Below are 12,744 nucleotides of genomic sequence, written 5' to 3' on the forward strand. Positions count from 1 at the left end.
CCTCGCAGCCTTTGCCTCCGTCGCTATGTCACGATTCCCCTGACCGCTGTCACCAATGGGTCAGGATTCACACCGTGACCGTCACCCCTATGTCAAGGATTGAGGTGACTTTAGGCCAACAGACGGCTATCACATGTGCAGGGGGGCTTATCTTAGTTATCCCTCCACTCCACGATGTGATGAACAACCACACACAGGGCTATTGACCTCTTAGCTTACAGCAGGGGCTTATTCTAGGTATCCCACTGCTTTCAATATACCACAACCTGCAGGGATTTATGTATTTCCCGCTTACAGTTCCACTTAACACTTGCAGCTCTCTGGCACCCCCCTTACTCTCAGGTCAGATTAGGTACTGCACCCTGGGTAATTAGTCACCAGAAAGGCTGCCTGCTATGTACTGGCTATTGGGCATGCTGCAACGACGCGATAACTACTCCCACTTAGGCAGGATCAATAATTATCAATGCCGCAGTCGCTATAACGCCACCCAACTACCTGGTACAAAACGTATGCTGCCACCAGCTTCGATTAAACGGGTCCGAAGCTAACCCAACACAGTAGCGTAATTCTCTTCAAGAGACTTAGGGTACGGTTTAGAACAGGAGAATGAACTAACATATAATAGTATATCCCATTGAAAAATTAGGCAGTGCTTTATCAAAAATATTTTATAAAGATGTTACAAATGAGACAATTGCAAATATGTACAAGTATAATTATAACATAAAGGGAATAAATGAGAAAAGATAACACTCACATGTTCAAAACATTGCAGGCAACCAGGCTAGTGGAGTTTTCCATATGTCCCAGCTCATTTGGACGTGCTGCTGGCTTCAGGAGAAGACAAGAAGTCCAGAAGAAGAAATCAAGCAGAGAGAGTGAGCTGGGGATGTGTGCAGCCAGTTATAGCTTCAAGGCTGTGACATCACAGAAAGGCTGGCTTATCCAGACCCTCCTCTCTCTACCTTCTGAGTAAACTTTAAACTATTTTCTCTGATTTCTATAACTTCACTACAAAACATGTCAGAGTCCTAACATACTCATAATTCATCTCGGATTAACGTGAGCATTCTAATGAGATCAAATATGTCCTATCTGGGATACATATTTCCAGAGAAAACTTCTTTACCAGACGGAGTTAGAAGCCCGAGTTTTAAGGGATGGGTAGATACACCGAGTGAGAATCAGAATATATCTTTTCGTATTTCTAGCTTAAATCGTTTGCCTAATATCTAACAAAAACTAAACAAAGAATCTATCATGAATTTTTGGAGCCACTTTTCAGTTCTAGCTAGTGGAAGATTCTAACCTGGTCGTAAATACCGTTCGGCCATAAAACTCCCCACACTCTCTGAGAAGGAAAGTCAGGAATTGGCAGCTACAAACTGTTACTCCAAGAAGGGGGGCTTAGCCCACGCAGGCTAGCAAGAGAACTACTTATGATATTTCATACCATATCGTGACACCTCCCCCTTTTGGTGTGCGCTAGGGAGGTAGGACCCGACGGTATGCCTCCATGGGCACCTCAGTAGGTTCACCCTGGCGGGAGAGTCCATCTGCATTCCCATGCTCCCTGCCCGTTTTGTGTTCAATGGTGAAGTCAAACTGCTGAAGGGCAAGGCTCCAGCGTAGCAACCTGCCGTTGGTTCCACACATGGCGTTTAGCCAGCGCAGAGGGTCGTGGTCGGTAACCACAGTGAAGGGGTGACCGTACAAGTAGGGCTGCAAGCGCTGCAGGGCCCAGACTATGGCCAGGCACTCCTTCTCGATGGTGGAGTAGGCCACTTCCCTCGGCAAAAGTTTCCGGCTCAGGTATTACACGGGGTGCTCTTGGTCCTCCGAGTCAACCTGGCTGAGTACAGCACCAAGGCCAAACTCGCTGGCGTCGGTCTGCACCAAGAACGGTCGACTGCTGTCGACTGCTTTCAACACAGGGGCGTTGCACAGTGCGGTTTTCAACACCTGGAAGGCCCCCTCACAGCCATCTGTCCAGTTGACAATGTGAGGTAGCTTCTTCCTGGTGAGGTCCGTCAAAGGTTTTGCTAGGCTACTATAGTGCTTTACGAAGCGCCTATAGTACCCTTCAGTGCCCAAGAAGGACATCACCTGTTTCTTGGTCACGGGAGTGGGCCAGTTCACGATCACTCCCACTTTGTCAGGCTCTGGCTTCAGGGTGTTCCCGCCTACCCGGTGCCCCAGGTAGTGAACCTCCCTCATGCCCATCTGACACTTTCCCGGCTTGATAGTCAGTCCTGCTTGGTGAATCCGCCTGAGCACCTCCTCAAGATGCTGCAGGTGTTCCTCCCAGAAGGAACTGAAGATGGCAATGTCATCCAAGTACGCCACGGCGTACTTCTCCAGTCCCTGAAGCAGGAGGTTGACCATCCGCTGGAAAGTGGCAGGGCATTCTTCATGCCGAAGGGCATGACCGTGGACTCGTACAGTCCGAAGGGCGTGATAAAGGCGGACTTCTCCTGCGCCTCGGGGCTCAGGGGAATCTGCCAGTATCCTCTACTCAAATCCATTATTGTCAGGTATTTTGCACCAGATAACTTCTCAAGCAGCTCCTCGATGCGCGGCATGGGGTGCGCGTCAGAGGCTGTAATGGCGTTGAGCCCCCTGTAGTCCACGCAGAACCGGGTGGTCCGGTCCTTCTTTGGCACGAGAACTACAGGTGAGGCCCACGCACTCTTTGACCGTCGAATCACCCCCAGCTGTAACATCTCATCGATCTCTTGGCGCATAATCTGCTGCACCTGGTCAGAGATTCGATAGGGTGTTTGCCGTAGTGGGGCGTGATTCCCGGTGTCCACCTCGTGGACTGCTAACTCAGTCCTCCCAGGTCGGTTGGAGAACACGACCCGGAAGGGTTCCAGTGTGGTTTGCAACTGCAACCGTTGGGGTTCAGTTAACGAGGTGCTTACCTCCACGTCCTCGATGGACCCATTGGCCTTGGCGTGGGCCAGCATGTCCAGGAGGGTGTCTTCCTCCCCGTCTTCGGGCAAGCTGCAGACCGGTAGGACGAAAGGTTCACGTTCGTGATGAGCCTTCATCATGTTAACGTGAAAGGCCTTTCGCCTACCCTGAGCGTGGTCAAGCGTGACCACGTAAGTGACCGGGTTGAGCTGTTGGTGGACAACGTACGGGCCCTCCCAGGCTGCCTGAAGCTTATCAGTTGGTACGGGGACCAGCACCCACACCTTTTGACCCACGTGGTAGGTCCGCTCCTGGGCGTTCTGGTCGTACCAGTGCTTCTGATCAGCCTGAGCCTGCGTCATGTTGTCATGCACCAACTGCGTCAAGGTCTGCATCTTGTCACGGAAGCGCATGACATACTCCACTATGGACACTTCAGAAGGGTTCGGCTCCTCTTCCCAGGATTCTCTTACCAACCCAAGGGGTCCCCGGACTCGCCTGCCATACAGGAGCTCGAAGGGGGAGAACCCTGTCGAGGCCTGCGGAACCTCTCGGTAAGCGAACAGCAGGTGTGAGAGGTACCGCTCCCAGTCGCGCCCTTGAGTCTCAACCAGCATGCGTAGCATCTGTTTGAGGGTACCATTGAAGCGTTCACACAAGCCATTGGTCTGTGGGTGATACGCACTCGATACCAGGTGCTTCACCTGCATTCTCTTACAGAGAGCCTCCATTAGGCGAGACATAAATTGGGTCCCTTGATCAGTAAGCATTTCCCTGGGAAACCCTACACGTGAAAAGATGGCCAACAGGGCATCCGCCACCTTATCTGCCCTTGTTGACGACAGAGCTACTGCCTCTGGGTACCGGGTAGCATAGTCTACCACAGTAAGGATGTATTGCTTTCCAGAGCTGCTGGGGACGGCCAGCGGGCCCACAATGTCCACCGCGATCCTCTGGAAAGGCTCCTCTATCACTGGCAAAAGGATCAGGGGAGCCTTAATAGCAGGCCCCGCTTTCCCCACTCTTTGACAGGTGACACAGGAGCGGCAGTAGTTTGACACATCTGTCCCCATCTTAGGCCAATAGAAGTGTTGAGACAGCCGGGCCTTAGTTTTGCTGATCCCCAAGTGTCCAGCTAGCGGGATCTCATGGGCAATCCGCAACAACTCACCCCGGAATTGCTGCGGGACGACCAGCTGTCTTTCCCTCAACCACTCCTTTTGTGATTCTCCGGGTACTGTCTCCCGGTACAACCTTCCTCGTTCCCAGAACACCTTCTCCTTATCAGTCTCGGAGAAGAGCGTCCCGGCAAGTTGTCTCAAACTCTCTAGGCTCGCATCTGCGAGCGGCCTGAAACTCCTGGCTAGGGGAAGCCAAAAGCGACGTCAGGGCCCCTTCCCCACGGGAACCCTCTTGGACCTGCTCTGGGTCCACCTCTGGTTCAGTCACAGTAATGACTGAGGAGGGTCCGGAAGGCAGACAGTTATCTGCGTTCCGGGCACTCTGACTGCGGGTGACAGCAGCTACGTAGGCTGTCTCCCCGGGGGTTTCTACAGACCCATCAGCCGGCGCTGCTATGGGCTCTACCTCCCCATCCACCCCCAACACTCCAGGGGCAGTGCTAATTATGGGCCAGTTACCTTCCTCGGTGGCACTGGTCACCTTCATGGCGTCACTGTTATGAAAGGTAATTCAGTACCACAATGGACATAGAGGTCAGCGCACATACAGTGACCTGGCAATAACCCAAAAAACAAGAACGAGCTCTGAGACGTGGGAACTCTGTTGACCGCAATCCCTAATCCTCTCCAACCACACTAAAGGCAGCCGTGGATTGCGCCTAACGCTCCCTATGCAACTCGGCACGGCCTGAGAAACTAGCTAGCCTGAAGATAGAAAATAAGCCTACCTTGCCTCAGAGAAATACCCCAAAGGAAAAGGCAGCCCCCACATATAATGACTGTGAGTTAAGATGAAAAGACAAACGTAGAGATGAAATAGATTTAGCAAAGTGAGGCCCAACTTTCTGAACAGAGCGAGGATAGGAAAGGTAACTTTGCGGTCAACACAAAACCCTACAAAAACCACGCAAAGGGGGCAAAAAGACCCTCCGTACCGAACTAACGGCACGGAGGTACACCCTCTGCGTCCCAGAGCTTCCAGCAAGCAGTAAAAAAACAAATTGACAAGCTGGACAGAAAAAAACAGCAAACAAATAGCAAAGAGGAACTTAGCTATGCAGAGCAGCAGGCCACAGGAACGATCCAGGAGGAAACAGGTCCAATACTAGAACATTGACTGGAGGCCAGGATCAAAGCACTAGGTGAAGTTAAATAGAGCAGCACCTAACGACTTCACCACATCACCTGAGGAAGGAAGCTCAGAAGCCGCAGTACCACTTTCCTCCACCAACGGAAGCTCACAGAGAGAACCAGCCGAAGTACCACTTGTGACCACAGGAGGGAGCTCTGCCACAGAATTCACAACAGTACCCCCCCCCTTGAGGAGGGGTCACCGAACCCTCACCAGAGCCCCCAGGACGACCAGGATGAGCCATATGAAAGGCACAAACAAGATCGGGAGCATGGACATCAGAGGCAAAGACCCAGGAATTATCTTCCTGAGCATAACCCTTCCACTTAACCAGATACTGGAGTTTCCGCCTTGAAACACGAGAATCCAAAATCTTCTCCACAATATACTCCAACTCCCCCTCCACCAAAACCGGGGCAGGAGGATCAACAGATGGAACCATAGGTGCCACGTATCTCCGCAACAATGACCTATGGAATACGTTATGTATGGAAAAAGAATCTGGAAGGGTCAGACGAAAAGACACAGGATTAAGAACCTCAGAAATCCTATACGGACCAATAAAATGAGGCTTAAACTTAGGAGAGGAAACCTTCATAGGAATATGACGAGAAGATAACCAAACCAAGTCCCCAACCCGAAGTCGGGGACCCACACAGCGTCTGCGATTAGCGAAACGTTGAGCCTTCTCCTGGGACAAAGTCAAATTGTCCACTACATGAGTCCAAATCTGCTGCAACCTGTCCACCACAGTATCCACACCAGGACAGTCCGAAGACTCAACCTGCCCTGAAGAGAAACGAGGATGGAACCCAGAGTTGCAGAAAAACGGCGAAACCAAGGTAGCCGAGCTGGCCCAATTATTAAGGGCGAACTCAGCCAAAGGCAAAAAGGACACCCAGTCATCCTGATCAGCAGAAACAAAGCATCTCAGATATGTTTCCAAGGTCTGATTGGTTCGTTCGGTCTGGCCATTAGTCTGAGGATGGAAAGCCGAGGAAAAAGACAAGTCAATGCCCATCCTACCACAAAAGGCTCGCCAAAACCTCGAAACAAACTGGGAACCTCTGTCAGAAACGATATTCTCTGGAATGCCATGTAAACGAACCACATGCTGGAAAAACAATGGCACCAAATCAGAGGAGGAAGGCAATTTAGACAAGGGTACCAAATGGACCATCTTAGAGAAGCGATCACAGACCACCCAAATGACTGACATCTTTTGAGAGACGGGAAGATTTGAAACAAAATCCATAGAGATATGTGTCCAAGGCCTCTTCGGGACCGGCAAGGGCAAAAGCAACCCACTGGCACGAGAACAGCAGGGCTTAGCCCGAGCACAAATCCCACAGGACTGCACAAAAGTACGCACATCCTGCAACAGAGATGGCCACCAAAAGGATCTAGCCACTAACTCTCTGGTACCAAAGATTCCAGGATGACCAGCCAACACCGAACAATGAACCTCAGAGATAACTTTATTCGTCCACCTATCAGGGACAAACAGTTTCTCCGCTGGGCAACGATCAGGTTTATTAGCCTGAAATTTTTGCAGCACCCGCCGCAAATCAGGGGAGATGGCAGACACAATAACTCCCTCTTTGAGGATACCCGCCGGCTCAGATACACCCGGAGAGTCGGGCACAAAACTCCTAGACAGAGCATCCGCCTTCACATTTTTAGAGCCCGGAAGGTATGAAATCACAAAGTCAAAACGGGCAAAAAACAATGACCAACGAGCTTGTCTAGGATTCAACCGCTTGGCGGACTCAAGATAAGTCAAGTTCTTATGATCAGTCAAGACTACCACGCGATGCTTAGCTCCTTCAAGCCAATGATGCCACTCCTCGAATGCCCACTTCATGGCCAGCAACTCTCGATTGCCCACATCATAATTTTGCTCAGCAGGCGAAAACTTCCTGGAAAAGAAGGCGCATGGTTTCATCACCGAGCAATCAAAACTTCTCTGCGACAAAACAGCCCCTGCTCCAATCTCAGAAGCATCAACCTCGACCTGGAACGGAAGCGAAACATCTGGTTGACACAACACAGGGGCAGAAGAAAAACGACGCTTCAACTCTTGAAAAGCTTCCACCGCAGCAGAAGACCAATTGACCAAATCAGCACCTTTCTTGGTCAAATCGGTCAATGGTTTAGCAATACTAGAAAAATTGCAGATGAAGCGACGATAAAAATTAGCAAAGCCCAGGAACTTTTGCAGACTTTTCAGAGATGTCGGCTGAGTCCAATTATGGATGGCTTGGACCTTAACAGGGTCCATCTCGATAGTAGAAGGGGAAAAGATGAACCCCAAAAATGAAACCTTCTGAACACCAAAGAGACACTTTGATCCCTTCACAAAGAATTAGCACGCAGGACCTGAAACACCGTTCTGACCTGCTTCACATGAGACTCCCAATCATCCGAGAAGATCAAAATGTCATATAAGTACACAATCAGGAATTTATCCAGGTACTCTCGGAAGATGTCATGCATAAAGGACTGAAACACTGATGGAGCATTGGCAAGTCCGAATGGCATTACTACTCAAAATGGCCCTCGGGCGTATTAAATGCAGTTTTCCACTCATCGCCTCGCTTAATACGCACAAGATTATACGCACCACGAAGATCTATCTTGGTGAACCAACTAGCCCCCTTAATCCGAGCAAACAAATCAGATAACAATGGCAAGGGGTACTGAAATTTAACCGTGATCTTATTTAGAAGGCGGTAATCTATACAAGGTCTCAGTGAACCATCCTTCTTGGCTACAAAAAAGAACCCTGCTCCTAATGGCGACGATGATGGGCGAATATGCCCCTTCTCCAAAGACTCCTTCACATAACTGCGCATAGCGGCGTGCTCAGGCACATATAAATTAAACAGTCGACCTTTTGGGAATTTACTACCAGGAATCAAATCGATAGCACAATCACAATCCCTATGTGGCGGTAGGGTATCGGACTTGGGCTCATCAAATAAATCCCGGTAATCAGACAAGAACTCAGGAACCTCAGAAGGGGTGGATGACGAAATAGTCAGAAATGGGACATCACCATGTACCCCCTGACAACCCCAGCTGGACACAGACATGGATTTCCAATCTAATACTGGATTATGGACTTGTAGCCATGGCAACCCCAACACGACCACATCATGCAGATTATGTAACACCAGAAAGCGAATAACCTCCTGATGTGCAGGAGCCATGCACATGGTCAGCTGGGTCCAGTACTGAGGCTTATTCTTGGCCAAAGGCGTAGCATCAATTCCTCTCAATGGAATAGGACACTGCAAGGGCTCCAAGAAAAACCCACAACGCCTAGCATACTCCAAGTCCATCAAATTCAGAGCAGCGCCTGAGTCCACAAATGCCATGACAGAATACAATGACAAAGAGCAGATCAAGGTAACAGACAGAAGAAATTTTGACTGTATCGTACCAATGGTGGCAGACCTAGTGAACCGCTTAGTGCGCTTAGGACAATCAGAGATAGCATGAGTGGAATCACCACAGTAGAAACACAGCCCATTCAGACTTCTGTGTTCTTGCCGTTCAACTCTGGTCAAAGTCCTATCGCACTGCATAGGCTCAGGTTTAAGCTCAGGTAATACCGCCAAATGGTGCACAGATTTACGCTCGCGCAAGCGTCAACCGATCTGAATGGCCAAAGACATAGACTCATTCAGACCAGCAGGCATAGGAAATCCCACCATGACATCCTTAAGGGCTTCAGAGAGACCTTTTCTGAAAATAGCTGCGAGCGCACCTTCATTCCACTGAGTGAGTATGGACCACTTTCTAAATTTCTGACAATATACCTCTATTTCATCCTGACCCTGACACAGAGCCAGCAAATTCTTCTCTGCCTGATCCACAGAATTAGGCTCATCGTACAGCAATCCGAGCGCCAGGAAAAATGCATCGATATTACTTAATGCAGGATCTCCTGACGCAAGAGAAAATGCCCAGTCCTGAGGGTCGCCACGCAAAAAAGAAATAATGATCCTAACTTGTTGAACTGGGTCACCAGAGGAGCGAGGTTTCAAAGCCAGAAATAGTTTACAATTATTTTTGAAACTCAGAAATTTAGTTCTATCTCCAAAAAACAAATCAGGAATAGGAATTCTCGGTTCTAACACAGAATTCTGAACCACAAAGTCTTGAATACTTTGTACTCTTGCCGTGAGCTGATCCACACATGAAGACAGACCTTTAATGTCCATTGCTACACCTGTGTCCTGAACCACCCAAATGTCTAGGGGAAAAAAAAGGCAAAACACAGTGCAAAGAAAAAAAAATGGTCTCAGTACTTCTTTTTTCCCTCTATTGGGAATCATTAGTACTTTAGGCCTCCAGTACTGTTATGAGAGGTAATTCAGTACCACAATAGACATAGAGGTCAGCGCACATACAGTGACCTGGCAATAACCCAAAAAACAAGAACGAGCTCTGAGACGTGGGAACTCTGTTGACCGCAATCCCTAATCCTCTCCAACCACACTAAAGGCAGCCGTGGATTGCGCCTAACGCTCCCTATGCAACTTGGCACGGCCTGAGAAACTAGCTAGCCTGAAGATAGAAAATAAGCCTACCTTGCCTCAGAGAAATACCCCAAAGGAAAAGGCAGCCCCCACATATAATGACTGTGAGTTAAGATGAAAAGACAAACGTAGAGATGAAATAGATTTAGCAAAGTGAGGCCCAACTTTCTGAACAGAGCGAGGATAGGAAAGGTAACTTTGCGGTCAACACAAAACCCTACAAAAACCACGCAAAGGGGGCAAAAAGACCCTCCGTACCGAACTAACGGCACGGAGGTACACCCTCTGCGTCCCAGAGCTTCCAGCAAGCAGTAAAAAACAAATTGACAAGCTGGACAGAAAAAAACAGCAAACAAATAGCAAAGAGGAACTTAGCTATGCAGAGCAACAGGCCACAGGAACGATCCAGGAGGAAACAGGTCCAATACTAGAACATTGACTGGAGGCCAGGATCAAAGCACTAGGTGGAGTTAAATAGAGCAGCACCTAACGACTTCACCACATCACCTGAGGAAGGAAGCTCAGAAGCCGCAGTACCACTTTCCTCCACCAACGGAAGCTCACAGAGAGAACCAGCCGAAGTACCACATGTGACCACAGGAGGGAGCTCTGCCACAGAATTCACAACACGTCACTTGCCCCTGTTAGGGGTTGCTCAGCCGTCTCACTCCGCCGAGTGACGTGGCTGGGCACGCCTGTACCTATGGACACATTAACCTTCACAGAAAAATCATTATCAGGTTCAGCTGGCACAGGTACAACATTTTCACCATCAATCCTAGGAAAAAAATGGTTAATAGATGCATCATTACAAGATAAAGCATGGTCAGGTAACACATGCGATTTCCCATCATCATCATCATCAGGGTTAACTTTACCCTCATTAGTAGATTGGGGAGGGGTGTCAGGGACGTAGTTTGCAACCATCCTCGCCAAATCAGTCCCCAACAAAACATCAGTGGGCAAATTATCAGACAGCCCCACTTCCTTCACCCCGCTCCCGGCACCCCAATCAATAAAAACCCGGGCCATTGGTAAGGGACAGCTGATGCCCCCAATCCCAGTGACAGTTAGGGTTTTCCCCGGAATGATTTCTTCAGGGGCCGCCAGTTCGGGTCGGATGAGGGTTCGTTCAGCCCCGGTGTCCTTGAGGCCTGTAGCAACATGGCCTCCCACAGTGACGTGCTGTACGTTGTCACACACCCTCCCAACCACACCACCCACCAAAAGAACTGCTGCATTAGGCCCTGGGGCCTTGGCCGGGGTGTTATTCTGCTTCGTTGGGCAGGAGGGACTGATATGACCAGTCTAATGGCAGGTGAAACACTTGCGAGGTTCGGTGGTAGGCCTGGTGCTGTTGGCCACGGGGACAGGACCTCTGGTGTGCTGGCTGGCAGGGGTACTGGCGTTGGTTGCAGGCTTACCCCCTCTCCAGCTGGTGGTGACTGGCTTCCGCACTTCCGATCTACGGTTGGCCTCATAGGCATCAGCAATCTGCGCTGCTTTCGTCACGTCTTTGGGTTCTCTGTCCATCACGAACTGTCGCACCTCAGCTGGGCAAAGATGAAAGAACTGGTCTTTGATCATCAGGTCTCGCAGCTGTGCAAAGGTGGTCACTGACAGTCCTTGGGTCCACTGGTCAAAGTGGGTCCCCAGTCCATGCACCACATCACTGTAACTGTCGTGTGGGCCACGTTGGAGGGTCCGGAACTTTCTACGGTACACCTCGGGTGTAAGCTGGTACTTGGCAATCAGAGCCTGCTTGATGGCCTCATAGTCACCATCTTGTTCTTGAGGGAGGGCAGCAAACACCTCCAGAGCTTTACCTCTCAGCCCTGGTGTCAGGTATCGTGCCCATTCATCTGTAGGCAGCCGGTACTGTCTGCAGGCTTTCTCAAAGGCCCGCAGAAAAGTGTCCAAGTCTCCGTCCTTCTCCATAACAGGGAAGTGATCGGGTCGGGGCTTAGGTATCTGAGTGCTGCTGGGCTCACGGCTGGACTGGGACGATCCCTGCATTTGCAGTCGGGCCATCTGCAGCTGGTACTCCCGCTCCGCTTGGGCCTCTCGCTCGGCTCGCTGGGCCTCTCGTTCGGCTCTCTCAGCCTCTCGCTGGGCCTCTCGTTCGGCTCGGGCTTCCTGCCGATACTGCTGAATCAGCTGTAGGCATCCCTCATGGTCATCAGTGGGGAGTTCTTCCAAGGCCGCCAGCAGGTGGGGGTCCACTTCGCCCTGATTGCTAATAGGGCCGGCATTCAGTGGTTGGACCTCTGCTGCAGCACCATGTTCGCTGGTGCTGGCCTCTGCGGCCTCTGGGCTCTGGGAGTGGTCTAGAGAGGCTTCCCATTGCACCAGTTCAGCGACCATTTGAGTCTTGGTCTTGCCCTGGGGGTTCAGGCCATGGTACGTGCATATCCCAGCCAGAGTGTCCCTCTTCTGCTGTGCGTACCAGGCTTCTCCTTTCGCAGCCATGGTTGCCAAATATAAGATAGGATAGAAAAACGAAGAGAAAGGGAAGGGATAATTACCAGTACGCAATTGTCTCACAACTAAAAAGCACTGAGTTCGTTCTCCAAACTTATTTGCGCAGAGTCCTCGCAAGAACTTTCTGCAGGTTTTTAGTGAGAGGAATGATTACTCAAACCAAATCACTAATGCTCTAAGATATCCCACCGCATTGCCACCAATTGTCACGATTCCCCTGACCGCTGTCACCAATGGGTCAGGATTCACCGTGACCGTCACCCCTACGTCAAGGATTGAGGTGACTTTAGGCCAACAGACGGCTATCACATGTGCAGGGGGGCTTATCTTAGTTATCCCTCCACTCCACGATGTGATGAACAACCACACACAGGGCTATTGACCTCTTAGCTTACAGCAGGGGCTTATTCTAGGTATCCCACTGCTTTCAATATACCACAACCTGCAGGGATTTATGTATATCCCGCTTACAGTTCCACTTAAC

The sequence above is a fragment of the Ranitomeya imitator genome, chromosome 2, assembly GCF_032444005.1.
Source record: "Ranitomeya imitator isolate aRanImi1 chromosome 2, aRanImi1.pri, whole genome shotgun sequence".
NCBI lineage: Eukaryota > Metazoa > Chordata > Amphibia > Anura > Dendrobatidae > Ranitomeya > Ranitomeya imitator.